The sequence below is a fragment of the Lissotriton helveticus genome, chromosome 6, assembly GCF_964261635.1.
Source record: "Lissotriton helveticus chromosome 6, aLisHel1.1, whole genome shotgun sequence".
NCBI classification, from domain to species: domain Eukaryota; kingdom Metazoa; phylum Chordata; class Amphibia; order Caudata; family Salamandridae; genus Lissotriton; species Lissotriton helveticus.
This window is the reverse complement of record NC_136067.1, coordinates 2,070,526,791-2,070,545,364: the sequence shown is the minus strand read 5'-3', so window position 1 is coordinate 2,070,545,364 and position 18,574 is coordinate 2,070,526,791.

Genomic DNA, 18,574 nt, shown 5'->3' with positions numbered 1-18,574 from the left:
CCTTCTTTTCCTGAATGTTGTTACAGGATGGACTAAATCTGAGATATGGACTGATTTCAGTAAAAAGTAAATACATTTATATACACTATCTTTGTGTTTGAAATTTAATGTCACAGCCACTGTAAACATCAAAACACATCTCCTCAACTTGATTTAGGTCTATACCAAAGGTCTATAGTTCAGTGTTACACTCAGCCAAGCACAACATCATGTATAGCAAAACATTGGTGCATATAAGCACCATGTGCCAAACGCATGTGCCAGGGCAAGACATACACAACTGAAATCTAGCAATGTGAATTAGTGTGGACATTCTGAAAGTGTGTGCACTGCAAGCCTGTGATCACCTTCTGACACTCAAGCACAGTGCCAAGGGAGTGTAGATCCAAAGATTGTGAGCCGGCTGAGTGTGCTGCAATTCGATGTGTTGGTTTCTGTCAGATACATGTGCTTCTTAGTTGAATTTCATTGACATCCTGTGATTGTAAACCAATGGGCATATAGATAGCCACATAGTGCAGCACTGATCTACATTCTAATGCATGCCTTTTATGGATATAGAAGCATTTATTGACAAAAATGGACTATTGTCCCTTATTAATAGAAACTGCAGTCTCAAACTCCACATCTACCTCGACATGCAAGTATGTGGTCAGTTAGGCCTTGCATCTTAGGCCTGGGATCATTGATTGGTGGGCCACTGGTGGAAGGGTACATAGCTGGTAGGCACATATGGGGCAGGAAACTCTTGACCAATTCCACAGATAGGCATAGCGACATCACAATGGTCAGGGGAGATTGCCCTAATAGAGCACACATGTCCCGATGATATACATGTGATTTGAAAAACAGCATAAAGTCAGATGCCACATGAGTTAGAAACACATTGCTAATCAGGACCTAGCACCTGCCCCCATGCCGGATATCTGGACACATTCACCACACTGTGTCCACACAAGGACGAGACCCACCTGTAGTAATGTTTGTCCACTAATTTATGTCTCTAAGGCAGCAACCACAAATCCAACCGACATTCCTCACCATATATGAGATTTTGAATGCATTTATTGATTGATGTAATGAATGTATAATTAAACAAAACTGTTTCTGTTTGGCCAAGCACCGCTTGTCTTCTCTTTTTTTAAGGAATTCAAACCTGAGCAATATGTAAAAGGACATTGCAAGTAATGTGCTAAACGTAACTGAATATAAAACAATCATGCTTTATACCCTGCACCACTGCTGTTTTGACTGGTTAGGTCCTATGCAGGCACACTTGCACCATGGAGCAGGGAATCAAATATAACATGCAGGAATGTACGTGTGCTTGAAGGGTCATCCTCTTACTAATGTTAACATCCTTTGATCCTAAATCCACTATCTATGTATGTTGCAGAACTCAGCTCACATAGCGGACTGAAATGGCTTGTAATTTCACACCTAGAAATATATTATTTACTGCCACATTTCCCACTGTTTGTGCTTTGCTATGCTTCAGAATGCATATATTACCATTGTGTGTGCATGGTTAAAAAAAGCAACATTCAAGGACCATATATCTGGTGCAGCAAGAGCCAATTCATTGATTTTTTAAACATGTGTCACTAAGTAATACTGACAATTTTCATGACTACACCAGCTGACTCAGCATGTATCACCACCTAGACACTGCCCCGTCACACAGACCTGACAAGTGCTGCCTACCCAGTCCACAGCTGTGCCAAGTACCATTCAACACTGGATGTAGTTATGCATGAATTACATAATTTCAGCCTCACCAAGGCTAACAAAGTACCCTCAAGCCAATTTCAAACTACTAATTGAAGATAATCAACTCAATGCCTAAATACATTTACAAGAATTATGTTGTATCCTCACAGTAAATTTTCACTCTAGATGTCACATGTAAGATGGTATTATGTCACACATAAGCACACTATGACTAGTTAAATGACACACATACCCAACCTTTAGACCTGTCTGCTATAACTGTAGGAGCAATGAAAGTGGGTGCAAGCTGTGATATCTTGTGTTCACTAGCAAAAAACACAAAATGGGGTGCTACTGGTCTCAGTGGACTAGAGAGTGTCTGCTTTCTCCTAGAAAGTGTGTGTATAAACTGAAGAGTAGTGAGAGAAGATAAGAAAACCCATCAGCCCACCCATTGGCGGAGCTTCATCATCTGGGATTTTTAGAGTCCAAGCTGGTATCCACTAGGTTACTCACTGTTGTTATTGTGAGTAGGTTCTAGTAACGGATCCACCAGTGATGGAAAAAGCCAAAAAGAGTAGTGGTGTAAAGAGCTGTGGGCAGAAAGGTTGCAGTGCTAAAAAAATATGTGCTAGTGAAAGAGTGGTGTATTAAAATTGACTAACATGGTGCCTGAGGATAACTTTTATTCTGGTGGTCACCATGATGACAAGGTTAAAAAACATAGAGTTTCAGCAAATACTGCTATCCTGGTGGTAAGTTAACTGGTCGACAGGTTTCAGCTGAAAATGGCTTTCTTCAGGACCTATGATAACAACACTACTGCAACTATAACCAAAAAGTGTAGTGAGGACTACGTACCATGCGTGAATAACCTACCATCTGACAGGTTAGTGAGTGGTAGCTTCAAAGGTCATGGATATAGAATCACCTCTCCTAGAAAAAAACAGTGTATACAGACACACTGTATGACAGATGAAAGCAACAATTTGCAAACAGGCATATAGCGTCCAACGAGACATTGCTCATTCAATATTTTATTAAGTAATCACTCACCCAAAATTTGCTTGGGAGTGGCCTCACCTCGCCTGCCGCTCGCTCAGGTAATGAGGCCCCGCTCTGAAGAAATGGAAAACAAAGAAATACAGTGGAAAGGACAGCGGTACTCAGCTAACCTAGCCAGCTGATGATGATGATGATGCATGGTTGCCATTTGGCAACCATGCACATATTTCTGTATTCTCAATCTGTTTTAATTTCTATTTTAACATCATCCATCATCAGCTGGCTAGGTTAGCTGAGTACCGCTGTCCTTTCCACACCCATTGCTTCACACTAGGGGATATCCTTACGAAGTGGAACCAATACCAGATAAGTGACTCTTAAGGTATTTATACACACACTTTCTAGGAGAAAGCAGACACTCTCTAGTCCACTGAGACCAGTAGCACCCCATTTTGTGTTTTTGGCTAGTTAGATTAGGGGATAGGGTGCACTTTGGTCTGTAAACTTTTCTCCCATTCAGACCCTTTCTTATCCTTGTGTTTTTTGTTATCTTGTGTTCACTGTCATCTACATTACTTCTCACATATTGGGCCAGTAGCTTGTGTCACAAACCACGCATCATCCTGATGCGTAGCGCATTGCACCAGTTGTAAACAAGCATTGAGGTTAATGCGTGTACAAACAGCATAAGTGTCAATTCGCTGGCATTCGTTTTATCAAATTTACTACCAACGAGTAAGAAAAAATTACGCATTTTTTGAAAACAGACGACAACCTAGCCAGGAAATGATGCAATGGGTGTGGCCGGCTGCATACTAGGAAGTGTGAAGTTATTTTCACTTTCTCGTACTCTCTGTGGATCTGTGCTCGGTGGTGGTTGTTTTTGAGTTTGTCTGAGGTTGGTAGTTTTTTGTTCTTATCAGTGTGTGCTCACTGTCTCTAAATTGTGTCATTGCTGTCCATTATTGTTCTTTTGACTAGATTTGTGAAGTTTTTGTCAGAATATTGTTGGGAGTTTGTCTTTCCGGGTTTTTTCCTATAGGGGTTGGTTAAGTAGTTTGGGTGTTTAGTTATGTTCAATAGTGTTAGAGGAAGGGTAAGGACATGTTGAAGTGGGTCGAAGAATTTTTCCGACCCGAGTTGGGTAGGCTCATTTGGTTGGTGATGCACTACCTGCAGAGGATGGTTGCAGCTGAGGGCAGGGTGAGCCAGGGATAACCTGCAAAAGAAAAAAAGACAGATGGGAGCGTGTCTGTTCGCGCTAGAGGAAGACCGTTGCTGTGGAAAGTACTGCACGATAGATGAAGCATAGGTGGGCTGACGTGGTGGCACGGGAGGCCAATCTAATTGACATTCTTTTACTGGAGATTGGTGGGCCTGTTGGTATGTATGGTTGTTCCCTCCGATGTTTGTGAAGTAGCTCTGTAATTCATGCTTAACAAAAACATGTGCTGCACATCATTTTTAAAATGTATTTTTAATGACTGAGGCATCCAAGATGTGTATCAAACTGGGAGGAGATCATGGACATAATGGACATAAATTTACTTTGTGGCATAAATCTGAGAGTCTTGTTGGGCCGTTGATCACTTTGTGTGGCTTAGAATTGCCTCAAACATATGGAGTAAGGCAAGATATCGCACATTGCCGTTGTGCTGGGAGATACCCTGCAACACCCATGGATTATTATGCAGCACCAAATTTACGATGCCATGTATACATGTGGATGTGTCAAAAGCTTGCATGCTTCCAGGATTTGATAATGCCTACAGGTATTTTTTATGTACAGGTATATGCCCCTTACTGCACCAAAACAATCCTGCATTCAACACAAACACCCTCGCACCAAGGTGCAACGGTTCCTGTGTTGGCGCTAGTCTGCTGAAATGTCAACAGCCCATGGGGAAAGAAAAGAAATGTGTGACATGCTATCCAAATGGCTCGTTCCTGCCCTTTCAATTTGACACAGGCTAGTGCAGCTAGGTGTCATGAGACATGATGCTGCCCAGCATAACTAAATACATCACATGCCGGAGCCATGTTTCAGCAATGTGATGATGGATACATCTAAACTACGTTAGCAAGTACCAACAATGGTACTTAGCTATACACTTAGCTATACAATTAAGTTTCAACGTATGAACCAGCAACGTGAAATGTGTGTTGCTAAGTAAGTCTAGCTAGTAGTCAGTTGTTTATGTAAAAAATTGGGTTGCACACAGGTACAGATGATATGCAATATGTTCACACAGACACCACTAGTATGAATGTATCAGTGTTATGATGGAATCTGTGGCAAAAGGTGTGTCAATATGCTACATGTGTTGCATTGACATGCAGAATAAGTAGCCCAGAAATAGCACACACTTTAGATCTCTCTAGCTAAACATATATCTGTTTAGCTGACCATAAGGGTGGGAAAACATACCAGCTGTGTTACACCTCATTTGTTTGTCCACAACATACCTGCTCCTATAGCAGCATGCAAGACAAAATACCTATTACATAAATCATTACTGTGTGTAATGAGGGTAGCCATCATAAACTAACCTGATTTGCTATGGATATTAGCAACATCAGTTTGTGAGATAGAAATGTTAATTATTCAAAATGTAAATGATCCATTCCATACAACAGATGACATGATTAAACACATACTGAGGGTAGAGGCTATAGCAATCCGCACCGACAATGTAATATCTGAGTAATTGGTGACAGTGCAAAGAACGAAGGAGCACTTCCCTCTATACTCCTTAATAAGGAACTAAGGGCCAGATGTAGGTAATCCATATTTACCGATTGTAAAATATCGAATTTTACCGATTTGGTATTTTAGAATCGGTAAACGGAATGTAGGTATTCATTCGGTAAGTATAAACGAATCGGTAAGATTCGGTAAATACCGAATCGGATTTGGTAAAAGCGGGGACACATTGAAGGGTGGCAGGGTGTCACTTTGACACCCTGTTGCACCTCTGAATAGTGTATGGGTGCACATGTGGCACACATACATGCCCTAAGGGCATGTATGTCTGCCACATGGCACTGTAATAATTTACAAAAAATTGCTTCTTTTGGGGTTTTCGATATTTACCACCAACTTGTAGTTGGTGGTAAATAACGAATCCTAAAATGGGAAAAGCACTCATTTGAGTGCTCCCTTCATTAAGGATTCGGTAATTTACCGCATCGGTATTGAAGAATTCGGTAATTTACCGATTCCTTAAATTACCGATTTGGTAAATTACCGAATCCTTAAATTAGGCCCCTACATCTAAAAAGCCTAATACCGGTCGGTAACGGCCGAAATGTGGTAATTTCGTCCGTTACCGACCAGTATTAGGCTACCTACATCTGGCCCTAAGGGCCAGATGTAGGTAATTTGGAAATACCAATTCCTAAATACCGAATTTTACAGATTCGGTATTTAGAAATCAGTATTTCCGATGTACGTAAAAATTCGGTAATTTTTACCGATTCGGTAAAAATTGGAAAAAGTTTCCCGAATTCTCAATACCGATCGGTAAATACCGAATCGGTAAATATTACCGAATCAGAAATTCAAAACACCAGCAACTGAGGAATCAGCCAATCCTGTGCATCCACCACCCCTCCCAAACAGGAAGAGGCCACACCCATGCAGGTGCACTCAATCAGAACCTTCTGGAGAGGCTGGAAGTGCAGAGGAGAGCAACTGAGCCACTGGGGGAACTTTTGCAGCAGAACTTGCACAATGGCTAGCCAGGACACAGAAAGAGAAGGAGGTGAAATGAAGAGGAAGCTGAAATTCAGCGCAAGGGAGCTGCAGGTGCTGGTAGAGGAGGTGGTAAAACAGCATACCAAGTTGTTTGGGAAGCAGTCCTTGCAAGTGGCTGAGTCAGAAAAACTGAACCTGGGAATTCAGGCAAAGGTGAATGCAATAGGAGTGACCCCCGTGACGTCGAAGTGCTCAAGAAAAGGTGGTATGACATCAGGAGAATCACCAAAAAGAAGATGGCGAAGATCAAAAAACAAGCCATCCAGACAAGAGGACAAAGGAACAAGGCACCTGCCCTGACTGAACTTGAGCAGCTTGTGGAGTCCACAATAGAGCCAGAAAGTGTCTGTGGAATCGGGGATTCAGACAGCTCAGCCAGAGCTGCTACCAAACAAGGTTAGAAGCAGGCACAGCATTGTGCACACCCATCCCTATCCCCAATCCCCAATTAGGCTGTGTGAATCCCACTCCAGTACAGGTTTTTGTAAAGACCAGTAATGCATTATGGGAGATGTAGTCAGTGAAACCCCTATCATGACAGTAATCACACTGAACAACAAAGCATGTGACACACATCAGTGATAAGCAAGCAGAGGACATTGAGATAGTGTGCCACAAATGTAAATTTATTATGGCTATGCAGGGCTGCCGGACTACTGAGCTAATGTATAATTTCTGTTCACAGGCGAGACATCGCGCAGGGCTGATCAGAACAAGGCAGGAAGGGCACCCCGGGCGGAAAGAGCAGAGGAGGCCAGTGCAAGTGCAGGGCTCACCACACCACCACCACCGGCATCACCACCACTGCCAGTCTCACCACCACTGCCAGCTTCACCACCACTGCAAGCCCCAGCGTCACTACTACTGCTAGCCTCACCACCACTGCCACCGTCACCACTACTGCTAGCCTCACCAGCAGCAACACCACCTGCAGTGGTAAAACCAAGGAGGTATGCTGTTGCCACGCTCCAGGAAATGGAGTCATCCTCAAAAGACACAAGGGGGGGCAACAGCTGTACCAGTGGGGTACCACAAAATGCAAAAGTACACATGTGCTAAGGTAATGGGGTCATGGAATGTCCCTTCATTAGCCAAGACTATCAGCAGGCAGACCCACCTCAACAACTCAAACAACAGGAGGCGGAAGCTAACAACAGGCATCACCAGCTTAGGTACCTGTGGCTACATCAGCAACAACACCAACAGCAACCGCATGTGCTAGTCAGAGGAGTACTCTTTAAGTACTTTGGGGCTTATTTACAAGCCCATTGCGCCCTCGATGCCTCACTTTTTTTGATGCACCAGTTGCACAATCAGCTTTTCCATATTTTGGCCAAGTAAATTCACCCTGCATGACTTTTCATGGCCTTGTAAATATTGGCCTCTTTCATGCATTGCTCTGGTGGAAGGGGTGTGCCATGGGAGTTGCTGTGGGTGTTCCCACGTAACATCCATGAAACTTGATGCATTCCCAGACTTGCAACAGTTTGTAAAACTGGGAATGCATCAGAATTCAATGCGTACCCTGACGCAATGAGGAAAAGTGCTTTTTTGCCCCTAGTTTTTCCCTCTTTCTATGCGTGCTGCAAAATGCCATTAATGTTTATTTTTGTGCAGGAAGGTATCTCTTTCTAAGCAAAAACAAATATCCCTGCATTGCAGGCACCCTTGCATAGCGATGCATGGGTGCCTGCGCTGGCGCATCACAGCCAATTGTGCACCAGCACAGGGATATGTTGTATTGTTATTAATACGACCCATCCTTGTGCTTTTAAAATGATACGGCTATAGATGAGCCCCCTTATTTTTAGAGAACTCAAGAAGATCACCTGCAACTTAGAGAACATCAAGAGGGAGGTGGCCACTCAGCGAAGACGGCAGGACACAATGGAGGGGGCCCTGCTCCAGATTTTCCAACTCTTTTCAACTTTGTTTTGAATGTTGTTTGGAGGGGCTTTAAATGTTTAGGATAGGTTTAGTATAGGTAGGTTTTATATTTGAGATGTTTTTATAGGTAAGGGTTTTCCTAGAATTTTGCATTTTTAATGGTATTTTAGTGGGTGGGATGTTGATGTGTAGGATATGATTTAAAAATATAAATATATGTGTTTAGATTAGAATATGTAGTTAGTTTATGTAGACTGTATTTTCTGGCGTATAAGATGACTTTTCAACCCTTTAAAATGTTCTCGAAAGTCGGGGGTCGTCTTATACGCCGGGTGCCAAATTTTACGGTATTTATTCATGTGTTTTTATATAGCGCGGACTTTACCCGAAGGTGTCAGACCGCTTCACAATAGGAAATGGTGCATTACAGGAGGAAAAAGTGACATGTGTGCAGGTTACAAAAGCGATTGGTTAGGCATAATATGGCGCCGTGACCCAACACTGAGCCGCAATTTGTTACCGGTACCGTACGGTACATTATATGAGGCAAAAGTGACAATCGAACAAATGGCGCCGTAGAGGTATAATATTGCAATAAATGGAGGGCACTCAAACACAAGAACAAACGTTACGTAGGCAATGGTGGCACTGTGCAAGTATCGAAAGCAAACAAAAAGTAAGAGGTAGCAAACAGAACAAATGGCGCTGTGAATCCTACCTAAACTGCAGCTGCACACGTGCCTCCAACCGCTTGCGATGCATACTTCCCCAATTAAGGCAGACGGGGCAGCAGAACGTCCGAAAACATGACGGGCAGCGCTGAAGCACCTAAGATGGCTGCCCCCACTGTGTTGCGCGTCTGACACGCGCTCCTCCACATGTGCTGATCTGGCGTCTCTCTCTCCTTCCATAAATCTCACGTTCATCGGATGGAGAGGAGCGTCAGTACCACATGATCTCCTCAGTCCATGGTCATAGAAAGGGGACTGTAGAATGTTCCCAATGGCAGTTTTGCAGCAGTTATTTCAGTATGGTACATTCCTAATAAATTACGGTACAAAACACACTGCGTTTCTTTTTAAGGTTTTTATATGACTGACTGAGCTATACAATCTTCCTTATTATGTTGAATTCTTACATAAGGTACCTTATTTTGATACACACCTGAAATGCACCATACTGTTTAATAAAGAAAGGAGATGCTTGGAGAGGGTCTGTAGTGTGAGCACATATAAGTAAAGATGACACTAACAACACGTTTTAGAACATGAGAGGAACTACAAACCTCCAAATCCAAGCAGAGTTTGTATGCAGTGTGCACAGGAAATACCGGTACCAGTTAGGATGAACACAACGGGACGAGCGGCATCACTACTGCGTCCATAGAGAATAAATAAGACGGCCAGTTTACAGAAGGCGCATATCATCAGATGATCGCTTCTAAACCCCAAAAGTCCCTCCGTGATAGCATACCCTTATGGTCCATACAACATATGAAGCCAAATTTCCTCTATTCAGAAGCTCTCTACATCGCCACTGCATCAATGCATAACGACCGGGACTAAAGAAGCTCGCAACGTCGATAATAGAATTTTCAGACTGCCAAGCTACCATACAGGTACTATCACTGCTTCTGCATTAATCACGAGCGTCCAGCACGTCAGATTTGTACATCTTCCACACCAGAAACCGCAGCCGACGATAGCTACTAAACAGGAAGTACTCAGTGGGGGCGCAAATACCAAATAGAGAAACTACAATCACGTAAGCTCGAGTCCCTGCGCCCAACCTGGAATGCCACTGTTGATGTAACAAAGGAGATCACAGAATTCCTGAGGAAGGCGAATGGCCGAAACGCGTCGGAAAGGAATACATTCTGTGTCAAAGATTTGAAGTGTCTAATTGTGTAGATATTTTATGAATTAGACAACGTTTAATCACTGTTATATGTTATATGTAAAAATCTGTGTATAAAAATAACCAAAATGTGCATATAAAAAGTACAAAAGGAAATAAGAGTTGTTAAAAAAAAGTATATATATCATACCCCAAAAAAAGAGATTTATAAAATATAAATAAAAATACTCAACACTCAATGCTACTTGGTAGAAATGGTTTTATCTCAAAACAACGTCTAAGTTACTCTTAAGTATAATTACACGTAACCCGGTGTGCACAGTTCATTTCTTATAAAAAAATACCGGTACCAGTACCAGTAGATCGCTTGCCGTGATTGGCTGGTTGTTGTAAACAGGAAAGGCAGTCTGGTGAGAAGATATACATGTGGTGGTGGAGACAGTACAGCACCAGTCTCTGTACCGGTTCATACAGTACAGCACCAGTACATACAGTACAGTATGCAAATGGCTAAAAGTCAAGAACCCATCATGGCTCCAGCAGCAGCAAAAAGAAAGAAATATGAAGCCAGTTACAAACTTAAAGTTGTACATTTTGCCATGGAACATAATAACTGTGCTGCTGCAAGACAATATGGAGTAACAGAAAAGATGGTTCGGGACTGGAAAGCAAATGAAAAAGCATTAAGGAGTATGCCAAGGGGTAAGTGTGCATTAAGAAGAGGCACCCCACATTTGCCAGAACTCGAAAAACATGTAGCAGACATGGTGAATGAGCATCGCCAAAGCTATTATGTAGTGACACGATATAATATACGTTTGTTTGCACTTCAGTGGGCCAAATCTAACCCAGATCTCAGCAACAGATTTAAGGCCACTGTATCCTGGTGTACTAGATTCTTGGGAAGGCATAATCTGGTATTGAGGCAAAAGACGAAAATTGCACAAAAATTACCTGCAGATCTTGATGCCAAAATACATAGTTTCAATCGCTACGTTATTAAGCTGCGCAATGAACATGGCTATGCGCTAAGTAGTATCGGAAATATGGATGAAACTCCAATGAATTTTGATATGGTTGCAAACAAAACTGTCCATCCAAAAGGTGAAAAAACTATTTTAATAAAAACAACAGGACATGAGAAGTCCAGTTTTACAGTGGTACTAGCATGCACAGCTGATGGCGCCAAACAGAGACCAATGGTTATTTTTAAAAGAAAAACAATGCCGAAACTCAAGTTTCCTGTTGGTTGTTTTGTACATGTGAATGAAAAAGGCTGGCTGGATGAAGAAGGGGTAAAGCTATGGCTTGATAATGTATGGTGAAGTGAGAAGAGTTGGAAGCGCACACCTAATATTCAATCTAATCCACTTTAAACCACTATATATACACAGTATAATTACAATGATGCCGCAGCGTGACACTTGCTGTCAATCAAGTGTAAAAAGTCAATCCAATTTAAATGCTGCCAATACTGGTAGAAAACGCTGCGCACTGTGCATGAGTAGTCCTCTCGGACTCTATTGGTCCATTTAATAAGTAAACATATAAATCATATACATACAATGTTTTTCAAGAAAATGATTATTGTTCATCTACATTCATTCCTGTATGTTTTGTACAATCAATGTTGGACAAATGAATGTACCATAGTCACTTAAATCACACGAAAAAGAATCAACTGTTGGTCCATTAACACATGAATCCAATAAGGTAATGATAAACAATGCGTTACACACTATACATAAATCAATACATTCTTGAAGATAACCATCTTGGAAATGCCCGGTGCATTTTGGGACAGTAATGTCCCTTCTTCAGGGGCAATCTGGTTTGGACCACGTCCTGACAGCTGGATGTATGTAATGATGGACCCTATTCGATTATAGGCTGTTACTGCTGTGCTGTCGAATGTTTTGAAAAGCCACGTAAGGTCTGTGATCAATAACCTTTTTACTCCTTCTGGTTCTGCATAAAAGATCTGATGTTCGGTTTTTCATTGAATTAACCGCATTCGTATATGATAAAGGGTACTCGCAAAATCAGGGCATCTCTCTCTCGATGTCCCGAAATGCATCGGGCATTTCCAAGATGGTTATCTTCAAGAATGTATTGATTTATGTATAGTGTGTAACGCATTGTTTATCATTACCTTATTGGATTCATGTGTTAATGGACCAACAGTTGATTCTTTTTCGTGTGATTTAAGTGACTATGGTACATTCATTTGTCCAACATTGATTGTACAAAACATACAGGAATGAATGTAGATGAACAATAATCATTTTCTTGAAAAACATTGTATGTATATGATTCATATGTTTACTTATTAAATGGACCTATAGAGTCCGAGGGGACTACTCATGCACAGTGCGCAGCATTTTCTACCAGTATTGGCAGCATTTAAATTGGATTGATAATGTATGGAGCAGGCGACCAGGTGGACTTCTTCAAAAACGTAGTCTACTGGTGTGGGATATGTTCAGGGCTCATTTAACTCCCAGCACCAAGCAAAGGCTGGCAAGAATAAAAACAGATGCTGCAGTTATTCCTGGAGGATTGACATCGTTGGTACAGCCACTGGATGTGTGCCTAAACAAGCCATTTAAAGATCGCATTCGAGAACAATAGAATGAGTGGATGGTTAGCGGCAAAAAGTCATTCACAAAAGGAGGAAACATGCGTGCTCCACAGTTGGATGTTTTGTGCAAGTTTGTCATAAAAGCCTGGAATGATATCGATGCAGAAACAGTCATAAAGTCTTTCAAGAAGTGTGGCATATCAAATTCATTAGATGGTAAGGAGGACGACTACATGTGACAAGATGAAGAGGAAGCCGAAGCCGAGACCACACCATCTGATACGGAATTACCAGATCCATACGATGACTGCTTTACAGATGTACCACAAGATCTCATTGATTTACTTATGATATCAGATGACGAAGAGGAGGATTTTGAAGGCTTTTAAAGGGAACGCCAGCAAATCCTGTAAAAATCGCTTGGAGTTATGAAAAGTTTAATCCACTTGCACTGTTTTATGTTTACCGTACATGTTTGATGGCAAACAGCCTTATGTTTACAAGTGACTGTTTTTCATATGGTTCTAAATAGAAATATTGTGACTAAAGCAATATTGTTTATACAACCAATTGGTTTGAGTTCAGTCTTTGAGTGTGTACAAAAAAATCTTAACACTGTCCTCTGATGAAGCCTTACTGCTCTCCCACATGGAGGAGGACTAGAATCACTAATAAGCCCAAAATAAATTCTCAAAATGGCTATGCAGGACTGCGTTGGACTGCGTTGGAAGTGGGGGTAGTCTTATACGGCAAGTATAGCACAAAACCTACATTTTATCAAGAAAAGCAGGTGGTCGTCTTATACGCCTAGTCGTCTCATACGCCGGAAAATACGGTAGTTGTAGCTTATGTATGTATTGTGTCACTATGTGTGTTAATGGGGTGGAGGGTTGATGTTTAACAAGTCTGCTGTGGTAAATGTATAGAATAGAATAAGCTAAGTTTAGGTAGGTTAAGGCAGTGTTAAGTTAAGTTTGTGTAGGATAGGTAGGTTAAGTTGCTTTAGGCTTAGTTTAGTTAGTGTGAGTTAGTTTAGGATAGGTAAGGTAAGTTAGTTTAGGCTTAGTTTAGATAGTGATAGCTAGTTAGTGGAGGGTTCTCACGTTTAGTTGCTGACAATAAGTTTTTTATATAAAATATATTTTTCTAATTTCTTGACTGCATAATGATTTACTGTGTCAGAGTATCTATGAAAGTGGCACTTCCTGTATGTCAATTTAAGCAACTACTTGCTAAGTTAGAATACACAATTTTTTGACATTTCCTCTTAGCCTAGGGGTGTGAAGGTTGGTTCCAGTTTCTGTGGTCTGGCACCTCTATATTGTTATGTTTTACATAGTTCAATTGATGTCATGTGTGGTTACAATCACACTCAGGCCCTAATTTATGGGATTTTGGCGAAGGGCAGGAATGCAATGTATTTATGCAATTTTGCATTCTTGTCCTTTCTCCCTGCACTGATTCCATTTTGGCAGCTTGGAGTTAGAGTAGGCACCCTTGCACCATGGTGCAAGGAGGCCTCTGTTGCATGCAATATTGTTTTTGTGCAAGAAGGGGCATCTTCCTGCTCTGTCTATGTGTACTGCAAAATGCAGCTCACATGGAAAGATGTAAAAACTAGGACAAATAAACATATTTCTCCTCATTACACCTCACCTCAGGAGGCGTACGGATTTGGCGCTTCACCAGGCTTACAAGATTTTGGAAATCTGGGGTGGCGTCAAAATCCATGGGTGTTACATGGGAATACCCACCACAATGACCATGGGATGGCTCCCGGGCTCAGGGTCAGGTGAAGTAGAGATTTGCGCAGCTTTGTATTACTCAAGATGTATGAGTCCACACAGGTTAGCTTTGTGTGGCTTTATCAATCAGATTGAGAGCCCTACGACACACATGTACCACTTTACTTAGTGAAAAAGTGATGCAGTGTTCTCATTAATAAACTCCTCAATGTATGTGAGCGCTCTCAGGGCCAGAGGGAGACAAAGTCCCTACGTATCCTGGGGTGCCTACACCATTTATCATTTGAGACAGAACCTCAAATGCTTAGTAATTGCAGTACATGTTCATTGACAACCAAAGTTAGGACAGTGGTTTTACATCAGGTGTCTCCAAAGAGTATCTCATGAGCTAAAAGTAGCTCTCGAGCTGCCTATAAGTAGCTCTCCTGTGGTCAGCCAAGCCTACTAATATTGAAGCATTTGCTAGGTTGAATTTATGTATGTATAGCAAAATTAAAAGAATCATATTTGAGAAGTAAATGTGTGCATTTTCTGAACTCATAAGCTGATATTTGGAGATAAATGGTTGAATGTACAAAATGTATTTAAAGCTATTACTTGAGTGATAAATCACGTGGTGCCCGAGAGACATATAACTCAGTCAGTCAGTCAAGATTAACTTTATTTGGTTTGTCACAACCATAAAGTATACATTTACAATTTACAATTATTAAAAAGATAAAAAAATAATTTTCTTAAAATGTGTTTCTATTTTTTCGGTTCTTTAAAATAAAACATTATTTTCCAGTCCACACTCTTAAGTTAATTCAGCCTTTGAATGCAAAGTCTCTACTTTTTTCATAAATTTCACACCGCAGCATATTAAAATGTTCGAGCCTGCACCCATCCAGCTGGTGATAGCCTGCCTGCAGGTACGGATCTGAAGAGCATTTAGAACTGATTTCAGCAAAGTTCTTCTCTCCTCTTTTATTGACTCGCACGTACATAATAAGTGGCATAAGGTTTCCGTGTGATATCCGCATAATCTACATCTTGTTTTTTGTTGTGTGTTTTTCCAAGATGGAATCAGATCTTTAGAAAAGTGGTCGCCCAGTCTAAAAGCCATAAATTTCGTTTTTAAAGATAGACGGAAATGTGCCGCAAGATAAGGTTGCGGTTTTAATCTTTTATATGAATTTAATACAGTCCATGCATGTCGACGTTTGGCCAAGGTCTTCTACCAGGGATAGAGCTTTTGCGTTTGATTTGCAGATCTTTTTAAAGGATGCTTCTTCCAGTTGGCTGTTCCATATTTCCTCTATTTTAAGGGTTACCAAGGTTGTTCGCAGATCCTCATCCCAAGACTTTGGTTCATATTGATCATATTGTCTCTTGATTTCCAGCCAGCATAGGTTATTTAGTGAACCGGGTTCTGCTGATCTGTGCTTCCAGCACCATTTCGCTAAGACTGCTTTCCTTTGGTAGGTTTGATTTTGCAGGCTAAATTCCAATCTTATTTGTGCTGGAGCTGATCCTTTGTAAAGGTTGAACACCGATTTGTATATTTTTGTCTGGAGTGTGTTCAAAATATCGATTTCTTTCCCGTGCCATATTTCTAGCCCATAGGACAGAGATGGTAATACTTGGGCTGCCATAACTTTCAGAAGATGTTCATAAGACGGGCATTTAAGTTTCTTTTGTAGTGTTCTATAAGCGAAACTCAGTGATTGGGCTCTCGCATTGATGTTTCTTTTTTGGTGTAATATGGACATGTTTTTGCTTAGTGTAACTCCTAAGTATTTATATGATGTTATTTCCTCAATATGTTTGTCCTTTGTGTACCATTTGAATGATCGTCTGCCTGCGCCCGCCAATCTCATCACTTTTGTTTTTTTGATGTTTAGTTCCGGACCTTCAAAGTCAAAATACTCAGTTAATTTCGTTATCACTCTTTGGAGACCTATCGGTGTTTGACTTAGGACCACAATGTTGTCTGCATATTGTAAGAACTGGATGCATTCATTGGCTAATATTGGTGGGTGTCCGTTTACGTTCTGCAGATGGCTTTCTAAGTCTGCCAAGTATATGTTGAAGAGGCTTGGAGAGAGCACACAGCCCTGTTTGAGGCCATTTCTTGTTTTTAATTCTGCGGATATTTGTCTCCCATCTCCTAGCTTTACTTTTGCCCACGTTCCGCTATATAAAGCTATTATAATATCAGTTAATTTCTGCGGGAGGCCCCATGTTTCAAGTTTTTTCCACAAGCGGTCTCTTGGCACGCGGTCAAAAGCGGATTTCAAATCTATATAACACGCTAGTAGTCCGGTATTCTTTTTTGCTGCGCCTTCGATAAGCAGCGCCAGTGCTGACAGATTAGTTGTGCAACCCGTGCCTTCCATAAAACCCGTTTGGAATTTTGGTACTATTTTGTTTTTATTTATCCATTGTCGAAGGTGAATCAATATACAAGATGCAAAAAGCTTTGCCTCAACGTCAATTAGGGCTATCAATCTGTAATTTCCTGGTTCCATTCTACATTCGTTTTTATATATTGGGTGGAAAATCTTACCCTGCCAGGACTGCAGTATCTTTTTTTCCATGTATATTTGGTTAAATAATGGTGTGAGATACTTTGCCCAAAAATCGGGATCATATTTGAATAGAGCGTTTGGGAGCCCATTGGGGCCTGATGCTCCTTTTGCTTTCAATTTTTTTATTGTGATGATCGTTTGTTTTACTGTTGTCAGCGAAGTTAGATCTTCTAGATCGCCATTGGAAGGATTTTCATACCGGTCATCTTTTGCGTGTCCAGTGGCTACTTCTTTCTGAACCGTTCCTTTTATAGAATCATTATTTATTTCTTTGAGTGGTTGGTGCCTGTATGTGTTATACAGGCTTTCAATATAATGTAGCCATGTGGTTTCACTAATTCCTATGTTGTGCTGTCCGCCCGTTCTTTTTGATAGTTTATTTATTATACTCCAAAATTCACTACTATTTGGTAGTTTGCTCGTCCGTAGCAGATCTTCCCAAATTTTCTCTGTGTGCGATCTTTTCGCTGTTCTACATTCCTCTTTGTATTCTTTTCTCATTTTCAATATTTCGTTATTATCTACTTCTTTTCCCAGCCTTTTGTCTACAACGTTTGTTCTTAGTTTTTTCGCGATTTCCCTTTTTTTATCTCTTAATTTAGTGGAGTACCAGGGCTCATTGTTAGAATCTTGTCCATATTTTATTGGTGTTTTTATTGGAAATTTTCTAGCACAAGCTTATGTAAGTTCTCCCATTTTTCTTCGAGCTATTGGTTTCCAATGGCCTCCATGATTTTTACTTGTTCAAACACCATTTCCATTATCTCTTTTTTTATAGGACCCCTCCATCTGAGTTTCTTCAAGTTATATACTTCCGGAATAAAAGCTAATGATACTACCTTCGTTTTTTCTTCGGTGTTTATGCTCAGTATCGTCTCTTGTGGAAAATTATCACTTTCCGGTCGAGTTATTATTTCGACCGTCTTTATTAGATCTTTACTGATTAGTGTGAAGTCTAGTATGGAGTTTTTCATTCCACTCGAGAAGGTTAATCTTGCGGGTTGGTCTAACTTCATATTTCCATTTGTTCCATATTTTTGGGATATTGTTTTTGTCATGCATAACACTTGTTAGATTACTATTAAAGTCACCTGAAATAAGCATCCCATGGATTTGTAGGGTTTTTATCAAATTTAATAGCGTTAGTAATTTTTTAACTTTTGTTGCCTTGTCAGGATGGATATATATGTTTATGATCAATAACCTCCATCGCAAACTGTCTTTACATGCTTTGTTTACTAATTTGATGACTTGTATCCAATTCACCCCCGAATCGAGTGCTTCTGTTTTCCAGGTTAGGTCATTTGTTATAAAAGTAGATAATCCTCCCCTTGGATGTCCATATTTAGCAATTTTCTCCGCCATTACGTGATGTTCTTCATATCCCATTATTTGTCTCGGGATCTCGTTCCATGTTTCCTGAAGCAGTATAATTTCGAATTTGCTCAGAAAAAGCTATTGT